The following is a 19208-nucleotide window of genomic DNA, read 5'->3' as shown; positions in this document are numbered from 1 at the left end:
CTGTGAGTCTAGATTTTCGAATCCGACGCAAAACTGACAGTTATTTGTAACGTTCAGAGCCTGTTCATGACGATGGAACACACAAATTGCGTCGCGAATCAATACATCGTCCTCCGGCCGACCTGTCTCCAAGGGTCTATTGCTGCCTCGGGCACCTAATGGTCGATCTCCTGTGAGTCTAGATTTTCGAATCCGACGCAAAACTGACGGTTAATTGTAACGTTCAGAGCCTGTTAATGACGATGGAACACACAAATCGCGTCGCGATTCAATACATCGTCCTCCGGCCGACCTGCCTCCAAGTGTCTATTGCTGCCTCGGGCACCTTATGGTCGATCTCCTGTGAGTCTAGATTTTCGAATCCGACGCAAAACTGACAGTTAATTGTAACGTTCAGAGCCTGTTAATGACGATGGAACACACAAATCCCGTCGCGATTCAATACATCGTCCTCCGGCCGACCTGTCTCCAAGGGTCTATTGCTGCCTCGGGCACCTTATGGTCGATGTCCTGTGAGTCTAGATTTTCGAATCCGACGCCAAACTGACAGTTAATTGTAACGTTCAGAGCCCCTTAATGACAATGGAACACACAAATTGCGTCGCGATTCAATACATCGTCTTCCGGCCGACCTCTCTCCAAGGGTCTATTGCTGCCTCGGGCACCTTATGGTCGATCTCCTGTAAGTCTAGATTTTCGAATCCGACGCAAAACTGACAGTTAATTGTAACGTTCAGAGCCTGTTAATGACGATGTAACACACAAATCGCGTCGCGATTCAATACATCGTCCTCCGGCCGACCTGTCTCCAAGGGTCTATTGCTGCTTCGGGCACCTTATGGTCGTTTTCCTGTGAGTCTAGATTTTCGAATCCGACGCAAAACTGACAGTTAATTGTAACGTTCAGAGCCTGTTAATGACGATGGAACACACAAATCGCGTCGCGATTCAATACATCGTCCTCCGGCCGACCTGTCTCCAAGGGTCTATTGCTGCCTCGGGCACCTTATGGTCGATCTCCTGTGAGTCTAGATTTTCGAATCCGACGCAAAACTGACAGTTAATTGTAAGGTTCAGAGCCTGTTAATGACGATGGAACACACAAATTGCGTCGCGATTCAATACATCGTCCTCCGGCCGACCTGTCTCCAAGGGTCTATTGCTGCCTCGGGCACCTATTGGTCGATCTCCTGTGAGTCTAGATTTTCGAATCCGACGCAAAACTGACGGTTAATTGTAACGTTCAGAGCCTGTTAATGAAGATGGAACACACAAATCGCGTCGCGATTCAATACATCGTCCTCCGGCCGACCTGTCTCCAAGGGTCTATTCCGGCCTCGGGCACCTTATGGTCGATCTCCTGTGAGTCTAGATTTTCGAATCCGACGCAAAACTGACAGTTAATTGTAACGTTCAGAGCCTGTTAATGACGATGGAACACACAAATCGCGTCGCGATTCAATACATCGTCCTCCGGCCGACCTGTCTCCAAGGGTCTATTGCTGCCTCGGGCACCTTATGGTCGATCTCCTGTGAGTCTAGATTTTCGAATCCGACGCAAAACTGACAGTTAATTGTAAGGTTCAGAGCCTGTTCATGACGATGGAACACACAAATTGCGTCGAGATTCAATACATCGTCCTCCGGCCGACCTGTCTCCAAGGATCTATTGCTCCGTCGGGCACCTTATGGTCGTTCTCCTGTGAGTCTAGATTTTCGAATCCGACGCAAAACTGACAGTTAATTGTAACGTTCAGAGCCTGTTAATGACGATGGAACACACAAATTGCGTCGCGATTCAATACATCGTCCTCCGGCCGACCTGTCTCCAAGGGTCTATTGCTGCCTCGGGCACCTTATGGTCGTTCTCCTGTGAGTCTAGATTTTCGAATCCGACGCAAAACTGACAGTTGATTGTAACGTTCAGAGCCTGTTAATGACGATGGAACACACAAATCGCGTCGCGATTCAATACATCGTCCTCCAGCCGACTTGTCTCCAAGGGTCTAGTGCTGCCTCGGGCACCTTATGGTCGTTCCTCTGTGAGTCTAGATTTTCGAATCCGACGCAAAACTGACAGTTAATTGTAAGGTTCAGAGCCCCTTAATGACAATGGAACACACAAATTGCGTCGCGATTCTATACATCGTCTTCCGGCCGACCTGTCTCCAAGAGTCTACTGCTGCCTCGGGCACCTTATGGTCGATCTCCTGTGAGTCTAGATTTTCGAATCCGACGCAAAACTGACAGTTAATTGTAACGTTCAGAGCCTGTTAATGACGATGGAACACACAAATCGCGTCGCGATTCAATACATCGTCCTCCGGCCGACCTGTCTCCAAGGGTCTATTGCTGCCTCGGGCACCTTATGGTCGATCTCCTGTGAGTCTAGATTTTCGAATCCGACGCAAAACTGACAGTTAATTGTAACGTTCAGAGCCTGTTAATGACGATGGAACACACAAATCGCGTCGCGATTCAATACATCGTCCTCCGGCCGACCTGTCTCCAAGGGTCTATTGCTGCCTCGGGCACCTTATGGTCGATCTCCTGTGAGTCTAGATTTTCGAATCCGACGCAAAACTGACAGTTAATTGTAACGTTCAGAGCCTGTTAATGACGATGGAACACACAAATCCCGTCGCGATTCAATACATCGTCCTCCGGCCGACCTGTCTCCAAGGGTCTATTGCTGCCTCGGGCACCTTATGGTCGATCTCCTGTGAGTCTAGATTTTCGAATCCGACGCAAAACTGACAGTTAATTGTAACGTTCAGAGCCTGTTAATGACGATGGAACACACAAATCGCGTCGCGATTCAATACATCGTCCTCCGGCCGACCTGTCTCCAAGGGTCTATTGCTGCCTCGGGCACCTTATGGTCGATCTCCTGTGAGTCTAGATTTTCGAATCCGACGCAAAACTGACAGTTAATTGTAACGTTCAGAGCCTGTTAATGACGATGGAACACACAAATCGCGTCGCGATTCAAAACATCGTCCTCCGGCCGACCTGTCTCCAAGGGTCTATTGCTGCCTCGGGCACCTTATGGTCGATCTCCTGTGAGTCTAGATTTTCGAATCCGACGCAAAACTGACAGTTGATTGTAACGTTCAGAGCCTGTTAATGACGATGGAACACACAAATTGCGTCGAGATTCAATACATCGTCCTCCGGCCGACCTGTCTCCAAGGATCTATTGCTCCGTCGGGCACCTTATGGTCGTTCTCCTGTGAGTCTAGATTTTCGAATCCGACGCAAAACTGACAGTTAATTGTAACGTTCAGAGCCTGTTAATGACGATGGAACACACAAATTGCGTCGCGATTCAATACATCGTCCTCCGGCCGACCTGTCTCCAAGGGTCTATTGCTGCCTCGGGCACCTTATGGTCGTTCTCCTGTGAGTCTAGATTTTCGAATCCGACGCAAAACTGACAGTTGATTGTAACGTTCAGAGCCTGTTAATGACGATGGAACACACAAATCGCGTCGCGATTCAATACATCGTCCTCCAGCCGACTTGTCTCCAAGGGTCTAGTGCTGCCTCGGGCACCTTATGGTCGTTCCTCTGTGAGTCTAGATTTTCGAATCCGACGCAAAACTGACAGTTAATTGTAAGGTTCAGAGCCCCTTAATGACAATGGAACACACAAATTGCGTCGCGATTCATTACATCGTCTTCCGGCCGACCTGTCTCCAAGAGTCTACTGCTGCCTCGGGCACCTTATGGTCGATCTCCTGAGTCTAGATTTTCGAATCCGACGCAAAACTGACAGTTAATTGTAACGTTCAGAGCCTGTTAATGACGATGGAACACACAAATCGCGTCGCGATTCAATACATCGTCCTCCGGCCGACCTGTCTCCAAGGGTCTATTGCTGCCTCGGGCACCTTATGGTCGATCTCCTGTGAGTCTAGATTTTCGAATCCGACGCAAAACTGACAGTTAATTGTAACGTTTAGAGCCTGTTAATGACGATGGAACACACAAATCGCGTCGCGATTCAATACATCGTCCTCCGGCCGACCTGTCTCCAAGGGTCTATTGCTGCCTCGGGCACCTTATGGTCGATCTCCTGTGAGTCTAGATTTTCGAATCCGACGCAAAACTGACAGTTAATTGTAACGTTCAGAGCCTGTTAATGACGATGGAACACACAAATCGCGTCGCGATTCAATACATCGTCCTCCGGCCGACCTGTCTCCAAGGGTCTATTGCTGCCTCGGGCACCTTATGGTCGATCTCCTGTGAGTCTAGATTTTCGAATCCGACGCAAAACTGACAGTTAATTGTAACGTTCAGAGCCTGTTCATGACGATGGAACACACAAATCGCGTCGCGATTCAATACATCGTCGTCCGGCCGACCTGTCTCCAAGGGTCTATTGCTCCCTCGGGCACCTTATGGTCGTTCTCCTGTGAGTCTAGATTTTCGAATCCGACGCAAAACTGACAGTTGATTGTAACGTTGAGAGCCTGTTAATGACGATGGAACACACAAATCGCGTCGCGATTCAATACATCGTGTTCCAGCCGACTTGTCTCCAAGCGTCTAGTGCTGCCTCGGGCACCTTATGGTCGTTCCTCTGTGAGTCTAGATTTTCGAATCCGACGCAAAACTGACAGTTAATTGTAACGTTCAGAGCCTGTTAATGACGATGGAACACACAAATCCCGTCGCGATTCAATACATCGTCCTCCGGCCGACCTGTCTCCAAGGGTCTATTGCTGCCTCGGGCACCTTATGGTCGATCTCCTGTGAGTCTAGATTTTCGAATCCGACGCAAAACTGACAGTTAATTGTAAAGTTCAGAGCCTGTTAATGACGATGGAACACACAAATCGCGTCGCGATTCAATACATCGTCCTCCGGCCGACCTGTCTCCAAGGGTCTATTGCTGCCTCGGGCACCTTATGGTCGATCTCCTGTGAGTCTAGATTTTCGAATCCGACGCAAAACTGACAGTTAATTGTAAGGTTCAGAGCCTGTTAATGACGATGGAACACTCAAATTGCGTCGCGATTCAATACATCGTCCTCCGGCCGACCTGTCTCCAAGGGTCTATTGCTGCCTCGGGCACCTTATGGTCGATCTCCTGTGAGTCTAGATTTTCGAATCCGACGCAAAACTGACAGTTAATTGTAAGGTTCAGAGCCTGTTCATGACGATGGAACACACAAATTGCGTCGAGATTCAATACATCGTCCTCCGGCCGACCTGTCTCCAAGGATCTATTGCTCCGTCGGGCACCTTATGGTCGTTCTCCTGTGAGTCTAGATTTTCGAATCCGACGCAAAACTGACAGTTAATTGTAACGTTCAGAGCCTGTTAATGACGATGGAACACACAAATTGCGTCGCGATTCAATACATCGTCCTCCGGCCGACCTGTCTCCAAGGGTCTATTGCTGCCTCGGGCACCTTATGGTCGTTCTCCTGTGAGTCTAGATTTTCGAATCCGACGCAAAACTGACAGTTGATTGTAACGTTCAGAGCCTGTTAATGACGATGGAACACACAAATCGCGTCGCGATTCAATACATCGTCCTCCAGCCGACTTGTCTCCAAGGGTCTAGTGCTGCCTCGGGCACCTTATGGTCGTTCCTCTGTGAGTCTAGATTTTCGAATCCGACGCAAAACTGACAGTTAATTGTAAGGTTCAGAGCCCCTTAATGACAATGGAACACACAAATTGCGTCGCGATTCTATACATCGTCTTCCGGCCGACCTGTCTCCAAGAGTCTACTGCTGCCTCGGGCACCTTATGGTCGATCTCCTGTGAGTCTAGATTTTCGAATCCGACGCAAAACTGACAGTTAATTGTAACGTTCAGAGCCTGTTAATGACGATGGAACACACAAATCGCGTCGCGATTCAATACATCGTCCTCCGGCCGACCTGTCTCCAAGGGTCTATTGCTGCCTCGGGCACCTTATGGTCGATCTCCTGTGAGTCTAGATTTTCGAATCCGACGCAAAACTGACAGTTAATTGTAACGTTCAGAGCCTGTTAATGACGATGGAACACACAAATCGCGTCGCGATTCAATACATCGTCCTCCGGCCGACCTGTCTCCAAGGGTCTATTGCTGCCTCGGGCACCTTATGGTCGATCTCCTGTGAGTCTAGATTTTCGAATCCGACGCAAAACTGACAGTTAATTGTAACGTTCAGAGCCTGTTAATGACGATGGAACACACAAATCCCGTCGCGATTCAATACATCGTCCTCCGGCCGACCTGTCTCCAAGGGTCTATTGCTGCCTCGGGCACCTTATGGTCGATCTCCTGTGAGTCTAGATTTTCGAATCCGACGCAAAACTGACAGTTAATTGTAACGTTCAGAGCCTGTTAATGACGATGGAACACACAAATCGCGTCGCGATTCAATACATCGTCCTCCGGCCGACCTGTCTCCAAGGGTCTATTGCTGCCTCGGGCACCTTATGGTCGATCTCCTGTGAGTCTAGATTTTCGAATCCGACGCAAAACTGACAGTTAATTGTAACGTTCAGAGCCTGTTAATGACGATGGAACACACAAATCGCGTCGCGATTCAAAACATCGTCCTCCGGCCGACCTGTCTCCAAGGGTCTATTGCTGCCTCGGGCACCTTTTGGTCGATCTCCTGTGAGTCTAGATTTTCGAATCCGACGCAAAACTGACAGTTGATTGTAACGTTCAGAGCCTGTTAATGACGATGGAACACACAAATTGCGTCGAGATTCAATACATCGTCCTCCGGCCGACCTGTCTCCAAGGATCTATTGCTCCGTCGGGCACCTTATGGTCGTTCTCCTGTGAGTCTAGATTTTCGAATCCGACGCAAAACTGACAGTTAATTGTAACGTTCAGAGCCTGTTAATGACGATGGAACACACAAATTGCGTCGCGATTCAATACATCGTCCTCCGGCCGACCTGTCTCCAAGGGTCTATTGCTGCCTCGGGCACCTTATGGTCGTTCTCCTGTGAGTCTAGATTTTCGAATCCGACGCAAAACTGACAGTTGATTGTAACGTTCAGAGCCTGTTAATGACGATGGAACACACAAATCGCGTCGCGATTCAATACATCGTCCTCCAGCCGACTTGTCTCCAAGGGTCTAGTGCTGCCTCGGGCACCTTATGGTCGTTCCTCTGTGAGTCTAGATTTTCGAATCCGACGCAAAACTGACAGTTAATTGTAAGGTTCAGAGCCCCTTAATGACAATGGAACACACAAATTGCGTCGCGATTCATTACATCGTCTTCCGGCCGACCTGTCTCCAAGAGTCTACTGCTGCCTCGGGCACCTTATGGTCGATCTCCTGAGTCTAGATTTTCGAATCCGACGCAAAACTGACAGTTAATTGTAACGTTCAGAGCCTGTTAATGACGATGGAACACACAAATCGCGTCGCGATTCAATACATCGTCCTCCGGCCGACCTGTCTCCAAGGGTCTATTGCTGCCTCGGGCACCTTATGGTCGATCTCCTGTGAGTCTAGATTTTCGAATCCGACGCAAAACTGACAGTTAATTGTAACGTTTAGAGCCTGTTAATGACGATGGAACACACAAATCGCGTCGCGATTCAATACATCGTCCTCCGGCCGACCTGTCTCCAAGGGTCTATTGCTGCCTCGGGCACCTTATGGTCGATCTCCTGTGAGTCTAGATTTTCGAATCCGACGCAAAACTGACAGTTAATTGTAACGTTCAGAGCCTGTTAATGACGATGGAACACACAAATCGCGTCGCGATTCAATACATCGTCCTCCGGCCGACCTGTCTCCAAGGGTCTATTGCTGCCTCGGGCACCTTATGGTCGATCTCCTGTGAGTCTAGATTTTCGAATCCGACGCAAAACTGACAGTTAATTGTAACGTTCAGAGCCTGTTCATGACGATGGAACACACAAATCGCGTCGCGATTCAATACATCGTCGTCCGGCCGACCTGTCTCCAAGGGTCTATTGCTCCCTCGGGCACCTTATGGTCGTTCTCCTGTGAGTCTAGATTTTCGAATCCGACGCAAAACTGACAGTTGATTGTAACGTTGAGAGCCTGTTAATGACGATGGAACACACAAATCGCGTCGCGATTCAATACATCGTGTTCCAGCCGACTTGTCTCCAAGCGTCTAGTGCTGCCTCGGGCACCTTATGGTCGTTCCTCTGTGAGTCTAGATTTTCGAATCCGACGCAAAACTGACAGTTAATTGTAACGTTCAGAGCCTGTTAATGACGATGGAACACACAAATCCCGTCGCGATTCAATACATCGTCCTCCGGCCGACCTGTCTCCAAGGGTCTATTGCTGCCTCGGGCACCTTATGGTCGATCTCCTGTGAGTCTAGATTTTCGAATCCGACGCAAAACTGACAGTTAATTGTAAAGTTCAGAGCCTGTTAATGACGATGGAACACACAAATCGCGTCGCGATTCAATACATCGTCCTCCGGCCGACCTGTCTCCAAGGGTCTATTGCTGCCTCGGGCACCTTATGGTCGATCTCCTGTGAGTCTAGATTTTCGAATCCGACGCAAAACTGACAGTTAATTGTAAGGTTCAGAGCCTGTTAATGACGATGGAACACTCAAATTGCGTCGCGATTCAATACATCGTCCTCCGGCCGACCTGTCTCCAAGGGTCTATTGCTGCCTCGGGCACCTTATGGTCGTTCTCCTGAGAGTCTAGATTTTCGAATCCGACGCAAAACTGACAGTTAATTGTAACGTTCAGAGCCTGTTAATGACGATGGAACACACAAATCCCGTCGCGATTCAATACATCGTCCTCCAGCCGATTTGTCTCCAGGGGTCTAGTGCTGCCTCGGGCACCTTATGGTCGTTCTCCTGTGAGTCTAGATTTTCGAATCCGACGCAAAACTGACAGTTAATTGTAAGGTTCAGGGCCTCTTAATGACAATGGAACACACAAATCGCGTCGCGATTCAATACATCGTCCTCCGGCCGACCTGTCTCCAAGGGTCTATTGCTGCCTCGGGCACCTTATGGTCGATCTCCTGTGAGTCTAGATTTTCGAATCCGACGCAAAACTGACAGTTAATTGTAACGTCCAGAGCCTGTTAATGACGATGGAACACACAAATCCCGTCGAGATTCAATACATCGTCCTCCGGCCGACCTGTCTCCAAGGGTCTATTGCTGCCTCGGGCACCTTATGGTCGATCTCCTGTGAGTCTAGATTTTCGAATCCGACGCCAAACTGACAGTTAATTGTAACGTTCAGAGCCTGTTAATGACGATGGAACACACAAATCCCGTCGCGATTCAATACATCGTCCTCCGGCCGACCTGTCTCCAAGGGTCTATTGCTGCCTCGGGCACCTTATGGTCGATCTCCTGTGAGTCTAGATTATCGAATCCGACGCAAATCTGACAGTTAATTGTAACGTCCAGAGCCTGTTAATGACGATGGAACACACAAATCCCGTCGAGATTCAATACATCGTCCTCCGGCCGACCTGTCTCCAAGGGTCTATTGCTGCCTCGGGCACCTTATGGTCGTTCTCCTGTGAGTCTAGATTTTCGAATCCGACGCAAAACTGACAGTTAATTGTAACGTCCAGAGCCTGTTAATGACGATGGAACACACAAATCCCGTCGAGATTCAATACATCGTCCTCCGGCCGACCTGTCTCCAAGGGTCTATTGCTGCCTCGGGCACCTTATGGTCGTTCTCCTGTGAGTCTAGATTTTCGAATCCGACGCAAAACTGACAGTTAATTGTAAGGTTCAGGGCCTCTTAATGACAATGGAACACACAAATCGCGTCGCGATTCAATACATCGTCCTCCGGCCGACCTGTCTCCAAGGGTCTATTGCTGCCTCGGGCACCTTATGGTCGATCTCCTGTGAGTCTAGATTTTCGAATCCGACGCAAAACTGACAGATAATTGTAACGTTCAGAGCCTGTTAATGACGATGGAACACACAAATCCCGTCGCGATTCAATACATCGTCCTCCGGCCGACCTGTCTCCAAGGGTCTATTGCTGCCTCGGGCACCTTATGGTCGATCTCCTGTGAGTCTAGATTTTCGAATCCGACGCAAAACTGACAGTTAATTGTAACGTTCAGAGCCTGTTAATGACGATGGAACACACAAATCGCGTCGCGATTCAATACATCGTCCTCCAGCCGACCTGTCTCCAAGGGTCTATTGCTGCCTCGGGCACCTTATGGTCGATCTCCTGTGAGTCTAGATTTTCGAATCCGACGCAAAACTGACAGTTGATTGTAACGTTCAGAGCCTGTTCATGACGATGGAACACACAAATTGCGTCGAGATTCAATACATCGTCCTCCGGCCGACCTGTCTCCAAGGGTCTATTGCTGCCTCGGGCACCTTATGGTCGATCTCCTGTGAGTCTAGATTTTCGAATCCGACGCAAAACTGACAGTTAATTGTAACGTTCAGAGCCTGTTAATGACGATGGAACACACAAATCGCGTCGCGATTCAATACATCGTCCTCCGGCCGACCTGTCTCCAAGGGTCTATTGCTGCCTCGGGCAACTTATGTTCGATCTCCTGTGAGTCTAGATTTTCGAATCCGACGCAAAACTGACAGTTGATTGTAACGTTCAGAGCCTGTTAATGACGATGGAACACACAAATCGCGTCGCGATTCAATACATCGTCCTCCAGCCGACTTGTCTCCAAGGGTCTAGTGCTGCCTCGGGCACCTTATGGTCGTTCCTTTGTGAGTCTAGATTTTCGAATCCGACGCAAAACTGACAGTTAATTGTAACGTTCAGAGCCTGTTAATGACGATGGAACACACAAATCGCGTCGCGATTCAATACATCGTCCTCCGGCCGACCTGTCTCCAAGGGTCTATTGCTGCCTCGGGCACCTTATGGTCGATCTCCTGTGAGTCTAGATTTTCGAATCCGACGCAAAACTGACAGTTAATTGTAACGTTCAGAGCCTGTTAATGACGATGGAACACACAAATCCCGTCGCGATTCAATACATCGTCCTCCGGCCGACCTGCCTCCAAGGGTCTATTGCTGCCTCGGGCACCTTATGGTCGATCTCCTGTGAGTCTAGATTTTCGAAACCGACGCAAACCTGACAGTTAATTGTAACGTTCAGAGCCTGTAAATGACGATGGAACACACAAATCGCGTCGCGATTCAATACATCGTCCTCCAGACGACTTGTCTCCAAGGGTCTAGTGCTGCCTCGGGCACCTTATGGTCGATCTCCTGTGAGTCTAGATTATCGAATCCGACGCAAATCTGACAGTTAATTGTAACGTTCAGAGCCTGTTAATGACGATGGAACACACAAATCGCGTCGCGATTCAATACATCGTCCTCCGGCCGACCTGTCTCCAAGGGTCTATTGCTGCCTCGGGCACCTTATGGTCGTTCTCCTGTGAGTCTAGATTTTCGAATCCGACGCAAAACTGACAGTTAATTGTAACGTCCAGAGCCTGTTAATGACGATGGAACACACAAATCCCGTCGAGATTCAATACATCGTCCTCCGGCCGACCTGTCTCCAAGGGTCTATTGCTGCCTCGGGCACCTTATGGTCGTTCTCCTGTGAGTCTAGATTTTCGAATCCGACGCAAAACTGACAGTTAATTGTAAGGTTCAGGGCCTCTTAATGACAATGGAACACACAAATCGCGACGCGATTCAATACATCGTCCTCCGGCCGACCTGTCTCCAAGGGTCTATTGCTGCCTCGGGCACCTTATGGTCGATCTCCTGTGAGTCTAGATTTTCGAATCCGACGCAAAACTGACAGTTGATTGTAACGTTCAGAGCCTGTTAATGACGATGGAACACACAAATCCCGTCGAGATTCAATACATCGTCCTCCGGCCGACCTGTCTCCAAGGGTCTATTGCTGCCTCGGGCACCTTATGGTCGATCTCCTGTGAGTCTAGATTTTCGAATCCGACGCAAAACTGACAGTTAATTGTAACGTTCAGAGCCTGTTAATGACGATGGAACACACAAATCGCGTCGCGATTCAATACATCGTCCTCCGGCCGACCTGTCTCCAAGGGTCTATTGCTGCCTCGGGCACCTTATGGTCGTTCTCCTGTGAGTCTAGATTTTCGAATCCGACGCAAAACTGACAGTTGATTGTAACGTTCAGAGCCTGTTAATGACGATGGAACACACAAATCGCGTCGCGATTCAATACATCGTCCTCCAGCCGACTTGTCTCCAAGGGTCTAGTGCTGCCTCGGGCACCTTATGGTCGTTCCTCTGTGTGTCTAGATTTTCGAATCCGACGCAAAACTGACAGTTAATTGTAAGGTTCAGAGCCCCTTAGTGACAATGGAACACACAAATCGCGTCGCGATTCAATACATCGTCTTCCGGCCGACCTGTCTCCAAGGGTCTATTGCTACCTCGGGCACCTTATGGTCGATCTCCTGTGAGTCTAGATTTTCGAATCCGACGCAAAACTGACGGTTAATTGTAACGTTCAGAGCCTGTTAATGACGATGGAACACACAAATCGCGTCGCGATTCAATACATCGTCCTCCGGCCGACCTGCCTCCAAGTGTCTATTGCTGCCTCGGGCACCTTATGGTCGATCTCCTGTGAGTCTAGATTTTCGAATCCGACGCAAAACTGACAGTTAATTGTAACGTTCAGAGCCTGTTAATGACGATGGAACACACAAATCCCGTCGCGATTCAATACATCGTCCTCCGGCCGACCTGTCTCCAAGGGTCTATTGCTGCCTCGGGCACCTTATGGTCGATCTCCTGTGAGTCTAGATTTTCGAATACGACGCAAAACTGACAGTTAATTGTAACGTTCAGAGCCTGTTAATGACGATGGAACACACAAATCGCGTCGCGATTCAATACATCGTCCTCCAGCCGACCTGTCTCCAAGGGTCTATTGCTGCCTCGGGCACCTTATGGTCGATCTCCTGTGAGTCTAGATTTTCGAATCCGACGCAAAACTGACAGTTGATTGTAACGTTCAGAGCCTGTTCATGACGATGGAACACACAAATTGCGTCGAGATTCAATACATCGTCCTCCGGCCGACCTGTCTCCAAGGGTCTATTGCTGCCTCGGGCACCTTATGGTCGATCTCCTGTGAGTCTAGATTTTCGAATCCGACGCAAAACTGACAGTTAATTGTAACGTTCAGAGCCTGTTAATGACGATGGAACACACAAATCGCGTCGCGATTCAATAAATCGTCCTCCGGCCGACCTGTCTCCAAGGGTCTATTGCTGCCTCGGGCACCTTATGGTCGATCTCCTGTGAGTCTAGATTTTCGAATCCGACGCAAAACTGACAGTTGATTGTAACGTTCAGAGCCTGTTAATGACGATGGAACACACAAATCGCGTCGCGATTCAATACATCGTCCTCCAGCCGACTTGTCTCCAAGGGTCTAGTGCTGCCTCGGGCACCTTATGGTCGTTCCTTTATGAGTCTAGATTTTCGAATCCGACGCAAAACTGACAGTTAATTGTAACGTTCAGAGCCTGTTAATGACGATGGAACACACAAATCGCGTCGCGATTCAATACATCGTCCTCCGGCCGACCTGTCTCCAAGGGTCTATTGCTGCCTCGGGCAACTTATGTTCGATCTCCTGTGAGTCTAGATTTTCGAATCCGACGCAAAACTGACAGTTGATTGTAACGTTCAGAGCTTGTTAATGACGATGGAACACACAAATCGCGTCGCGATTCAATACATCGTCCTCCAGCCGACTTGTCTCCAAGGGTCTAGTGCTGCCTCGGGCACCTTATGGTCGTTCCTTTGTGAGTCTAGATTTTCGAATCCGACGCAAAACTGACAGTTAATTGTAACGTTCAGAGCCTGTTAATGACGATGGAACACACAAATCGCGTCGCGATTCAATACATCGTCCTCCGGCCGACCTGTCTCCAAGGGTCTATTGCTGCCTCGGGCACCTTATGGTCGATCTCCTGTGAGTCTAGATTTTCGAATCCGACGCAAAACTGACAGTTAATTGTAACGTTCAGAGCCTGTTAATGACGATGGAACACACAAATCCCGTCGCGATTCAATACATCGTCCTCCGGCCGACCTGCCTCCAAGGGTCTATTGCTGCCTCGGGCACCTTATGGTCGATCTCCTGTGAGTCTAGATTTTCGAAACCGACGCAAACCTGACAGTTAATTGTAACGTTCAGAGCCTGTAAATGACGATGGAACACACAAATCGCGTCGCGATTCAATACATCGTCCTCCAGACGACTTGTCTCCAAGGGTCTAGTGCTGCCTCGGGCACCTTATGGTCGATCTCCTGTGAGTCTAGATTATCGAATCCGACGCAAATCTGACAGTTAATTGTAACGTTCAGAGCCTGTTAATGACGATGGAACACACAAATCGCGTCGCGATTCAATACATCGTCCTCCGGCCGACCTGTCTCCAAGGGTCTATTGCTGCCTCGGGCACCTTATGGTCGTTCTCCTGTGAGTCTAGATTTTCGAATCCGACGCAAAACTGACAGTTAATTGTAACGTCCAGAGCCTGTTAATGACGATGGAACACACAAATCCCGTCGAGATTCAATACATCGTCCTCCGGCCGACCTGTCTCCAAGGGTCTATTGCTGCCTCGGGCACCTTATGGTCGTTCTCCTGTGAGTCTAGATTTTCGAATCCGACGCAAAACTGACAGTTAATTGTAAGGTTCAGGGCCTCTTAATGACAATGGAACACACAAATCGCGACGCGATTCAATACATCGTCCTCCGGCCGACCTGTCTCCAAGGGTCTATTGCTGCCTCGGGCACCTTATGGTCGATCTCCTGTGAGTCTAGATTTTCGAATCCGACGCAAAACTGACAGTTAATCTTATCGTCCAGAGCCTGTTAATGACGATGGAACACACAAATCCCGTCGAGATTCAATACATCGTCCTCCGGCCGACCTGTCTCCAAGGGTCTATTGCTGCCTCGGGCACCTTATGGTCGATCTCCTGTGAGTCTAGATTTTCGAATCCGACGCAAAACTGACAGTTAATTGTAACGTTCAGAGCCTGTTAATGACGATGGAACACACAAATCGCGTCGCGATTCAATACATCGTCCTCCGGCCGACCTGTCTCCAAGGGTCTATTGCTGCCTCGGGCACCTTATGGTCGTTCTCCTGTGAGTCTAGATTTTCGAATCCGACGCAAAACTGACAGTTGATTGTAACGTTCAGAGCCTGTTAATGACGATGGAACACACAAATCGCGTCGCGATTCAATACATCGTCCTCCAGCCGACTTGTCTCCAAGGGTCTAGTGCTGCCTCGGGCACCTTATGGTCGTTCCTCTGTGTGTCTAGATTTTCGAATCCGACGCAAAACTGACAGTTAATTGTAAGATTCAGAGCCCCTTAATGACAATGGAACACACAAATCGCGTCGCGATTCAATACATCGTCTTCCGGCCGACCTGTCTCCAAGGGTCTATTGCTACCTCGGGCACCTTATGGTCGATCTCCTGTGAGTCTAGATTTTCGAATCCGACGCAAAACTGACGGTTAATTGTAACGTTCAGAGCCTGTTAATGACGATGGAACACACAAATCGCGTCGCGATTCAATACATCGTCCTCCGGCCGACCTGCCTCCAAGTGTCTATTGCTGCCTCGGGCACCTTATGGTCGATCTCCTGTGAGTCTAGATTTTCGAATCCGACGCAAAACTGACAGTTAATTGTAACGTTCAGAGCCTGTTAATGACGATGGAACACACAAATCCCGTCGCGATTCAATACATCGTCCTCCGGCCGACCTGTCTCCAAGGGTCTATTGCTGCCTCGGGCACCTTATGGTCGATCTCCTGTGAGTCTAGATTTTCGAATACGACGCAAAACTGACAGTTAATTGTAACGTTCAGAGCCTGTTAATGACGATGGAACACACAAATCGCGTCGCGATTCAATACATCGTCCTCCAGCCGACCTGTCTCCAAGGGTCTATTGCTGCCTCGGGCACCTTATGGTCGATCTCCTGTGAGTCTAGATTTTCGAATCCGACGCAAAACTGACAGTTGATTGTAACGTTCAGAGCCTGTTCATGACGATGGAACACACAAATTGCGTCGAGATTCAATACATCGTCCTCCGGCCGACCTGTCTCCAAGGGTCTATTGCTGCCTCGGGCACCTTATGGTCGATCTCCTGTGAGTCTAGATTTTCGAATCCGACGCAAAACTGACAGTTAATTGTAACGTTCAGAGCCTGTTAATGACGATGGAACACACAAATCGCGTCGCGATTCAATACATCGTCCTCCGGCCGACCTGTCTCCAAGGGTCTATTGCTGCCTCGGGCACCTTATGGTCGATCTCCTGTGAGTCTAGATTTTCGAATCCGACGCAAAACTGACAGTTGATTGTAACGTTCAGAGCCTGTTAATGACGATGGAACACACAAATCGCGTCGCGATTCAATACATCGTCCTCCAGCCGACTTGTCTCCAAGGGTCTAGTGCTGCCTCGGGCACCTTATGGTCGTTCCTTTGTGAGTCTAGATTTTCGAATCCGACGCAAAACTGACAGTTAATTGTAACGTTCAGAGCCTGTTAATGACGATGGAACACACAAATCGCGTCGCGATTCAATACATCGTCCTCCGGCCGACCTGTCTCCAAGGGTCTATTGCTGCCTCGGGCACCTTATGGTCGATCTCCTGTGAGTCTAGATTTTCGAATCCGACGCAAAACTGACAGTTAATTGTAACGTTCAGAGCCTGTTAATGACGATGGAACACACTAATCCCGTCGAGATTCAATACATCGTCCTCCGGCCGACCTGCCTCCAAGGGTCTATTGCTGCCTCGGGCACCTTATGGTCGATCTCCTGTGAGTTTAGATATTCGAATCCGACGCAAAACTGACAGTTAATTGTAACGTTCAGAGCCTGTTAATGACGATGGAACACACAAATTGCGTCGCGATTCAATACATCGTCGTCCAGCCGATTTGTCTCCAAGGGTCTAGTGCTGCCTCGGGCACCTTATGGTCGATCTCCTGTGAGTCTAGATTTTCGAATCCGACGCAAAACTGACAGTTAATTGTAAGGTTCAGAGCCTGTTCATGACGATGGAACACACAAATTGCGTCGCGATTCAATACATCGTCCTCCGGCCGACCTGTCTCCAAGGGTCTATTGCTGCCTCGGGCACCTTATGGTCGTTCTCCTGTGAGTCTAGATTTTCGAATCCGACGCAAAACTGACAGTTGATTGTAACGTTCAGAGCCTGTTAATGACGATGGAACACACAAATCGCGTCGCGATTCAATACATCGTCCTCCAGCCGACTTGTCTCCTAGGGTCTAGTGCTGCCTCGGGCACCTTATGGTCGTTCCTCTGTGAGTCTAGATTTTCGAATCCGACGCAAAACTGACAGTTAATTGTAAGGTTCAGAGCCCCTTAATGACAACGGAACACACAAATTGCGTCGCAATTCAATACATCGTCTTCCGGCCGACCTGTCTCCAAGGGTCTATTGCTGCCTCGGGCACCTTATGGTCGATCTCCTGTGAGTCTAGATTTTCGAATCCGACGCAAAACTGACAGTTAATTGTAACGTTCAGAGCCTGTTAATGACGATGGAACACACAAATCGCGTCGCGATTCAATACATCGTCCTCCGGCCGACCTGTCTCCAAGGGTCTATTGCTGCCTCGGGCACCTTATGTTCGATCTCCTGTGAGTCTAGATTTTCGAATCCGACGCAAAACTGACAGTTGATTGTAACGTTCAGAGCCTGTTAATGACGATGGAACACACAAATCGCGTCGCGATTCAATACATCGTCCTCCAGCCGACTTGTCTCCAAGGGTCTAGTGCTGCCTCGGGCACCTTATGGTCGTTCCTTTGTGAGTCTAGATTTTCGAATCCGACGCAAAACTGACAGTTAATTGTAACGTTCATGCCTGTTAATGACGATGGAACACACAAATCGCGTCGCGATTCAATACATCGTCCTCCGGCCGACCTGTCTCCAAGGGTCTATTGCTGCCTCGGGCACCTTATGGTCGATCTACTGTGAGTCTAGATTTTCGAATCCGACGCAAAACTGACAGTTAATTGTAACGTTCAGAGCCTGTTAATGACGATGGAACACACAAATCCCGTCGCGATTCAATACATCGTCCTCCGGCCGACCTGCCTCCAAGGGTCTATTGCTGCCTCGGGCACCTTATGGTCGATCTCCTGTGAGTCTAGATTTTCGAAACCGACGCAAACCTGACAGTTAATTGTAACGTTCAGAGCCTGTAAATGACGATGGAACACACAAATCGCGTCGCGATTCAATACATCGTCCTCCAGACGACTTGTCTCCAAGGGTCTAGTGCTGCCTCGGGCACCTTATGGTCGATCTCCTGTGAGTCTAGATTATCGAATCCGACGCAAATCTGACAGTTAATTGTAACGTTCAGAGCCTGTTAATGACGATGGAACAGACAAATCGCGTCGCGATTCAATACATCGTCCTCCGGCCGACCTGTCTCCAAGGGTCTATTGCTGCCTCGGGCACCTTATGGTCGTTCTCCTGTGAGTCTAGATTTTCGAATCCGACGCAAAACTGACAGTTAATTGTAACGTCCAGAGCCTGTTAATGACGATGGAACACACAAATCCCGTCGAGATTCAATACATCGTCCTCCGGCCGACCTGTCTCCAAGGGTCTATTGCTGCCTCGGGCACCTTATGGTCGTTCTCCTGTGAGTCTAGATTTTCGAATCCGACGCAAAACTGACAGTTAATTGTAAGGTTCAGGGCCTCTTAATGACAATGGAACACACAAATCGCGACGCGATTCAATACATCGTCCTCCGGCCGACCTGTCTCCAAGGGTCTATTGCTGCCTCGGGCACCTTATGGTCGATCTCCTGTGAGTCTAGATTTTCGAATCCGACGCAAAACTGACAGTTAATTGTATCGTCCAGAGCCTGTTAATGACGATGGAACACACAAATCCCGTCGAGATTCAATACATCGTCCTCCGGCCGACCTGTCTCCAAGGGTCTATTGCTGCCTCGGGCACCTTATGGTCGATCTCCTGTGAGTCTAGATTTTCGAATCCGACGCAAAACTGACAGTTAATTGTAACGTTCAGAGCCTGTTAATGACGATGGAACACACAAATCGCGTCGCGATTCAATACATCGTCCTCCGGCCGACCTGTCTCCAAGGGTCTATTGCTGCCTCGGGCACCTTATGGTCGTTCTCCTG

This window comes from Schistocerca nitens, chromosome 8 (assembly GCF_023898315.1).
Source record: "Schistocerca nitens isolate TAMUIC-IGC-003100 chromosome 8, iqSchNite1.1, whole genome shotgun sequence".
NCBI classification, from domain to species: Eukaryota; Metazoa; Arthropoda; class Insecta; order Orthoptera; family Acrididae; genus Schistocerca; species Schistocerca nitens.
This window is presented reverse-complemented; position numbering follows the sequence as displayed.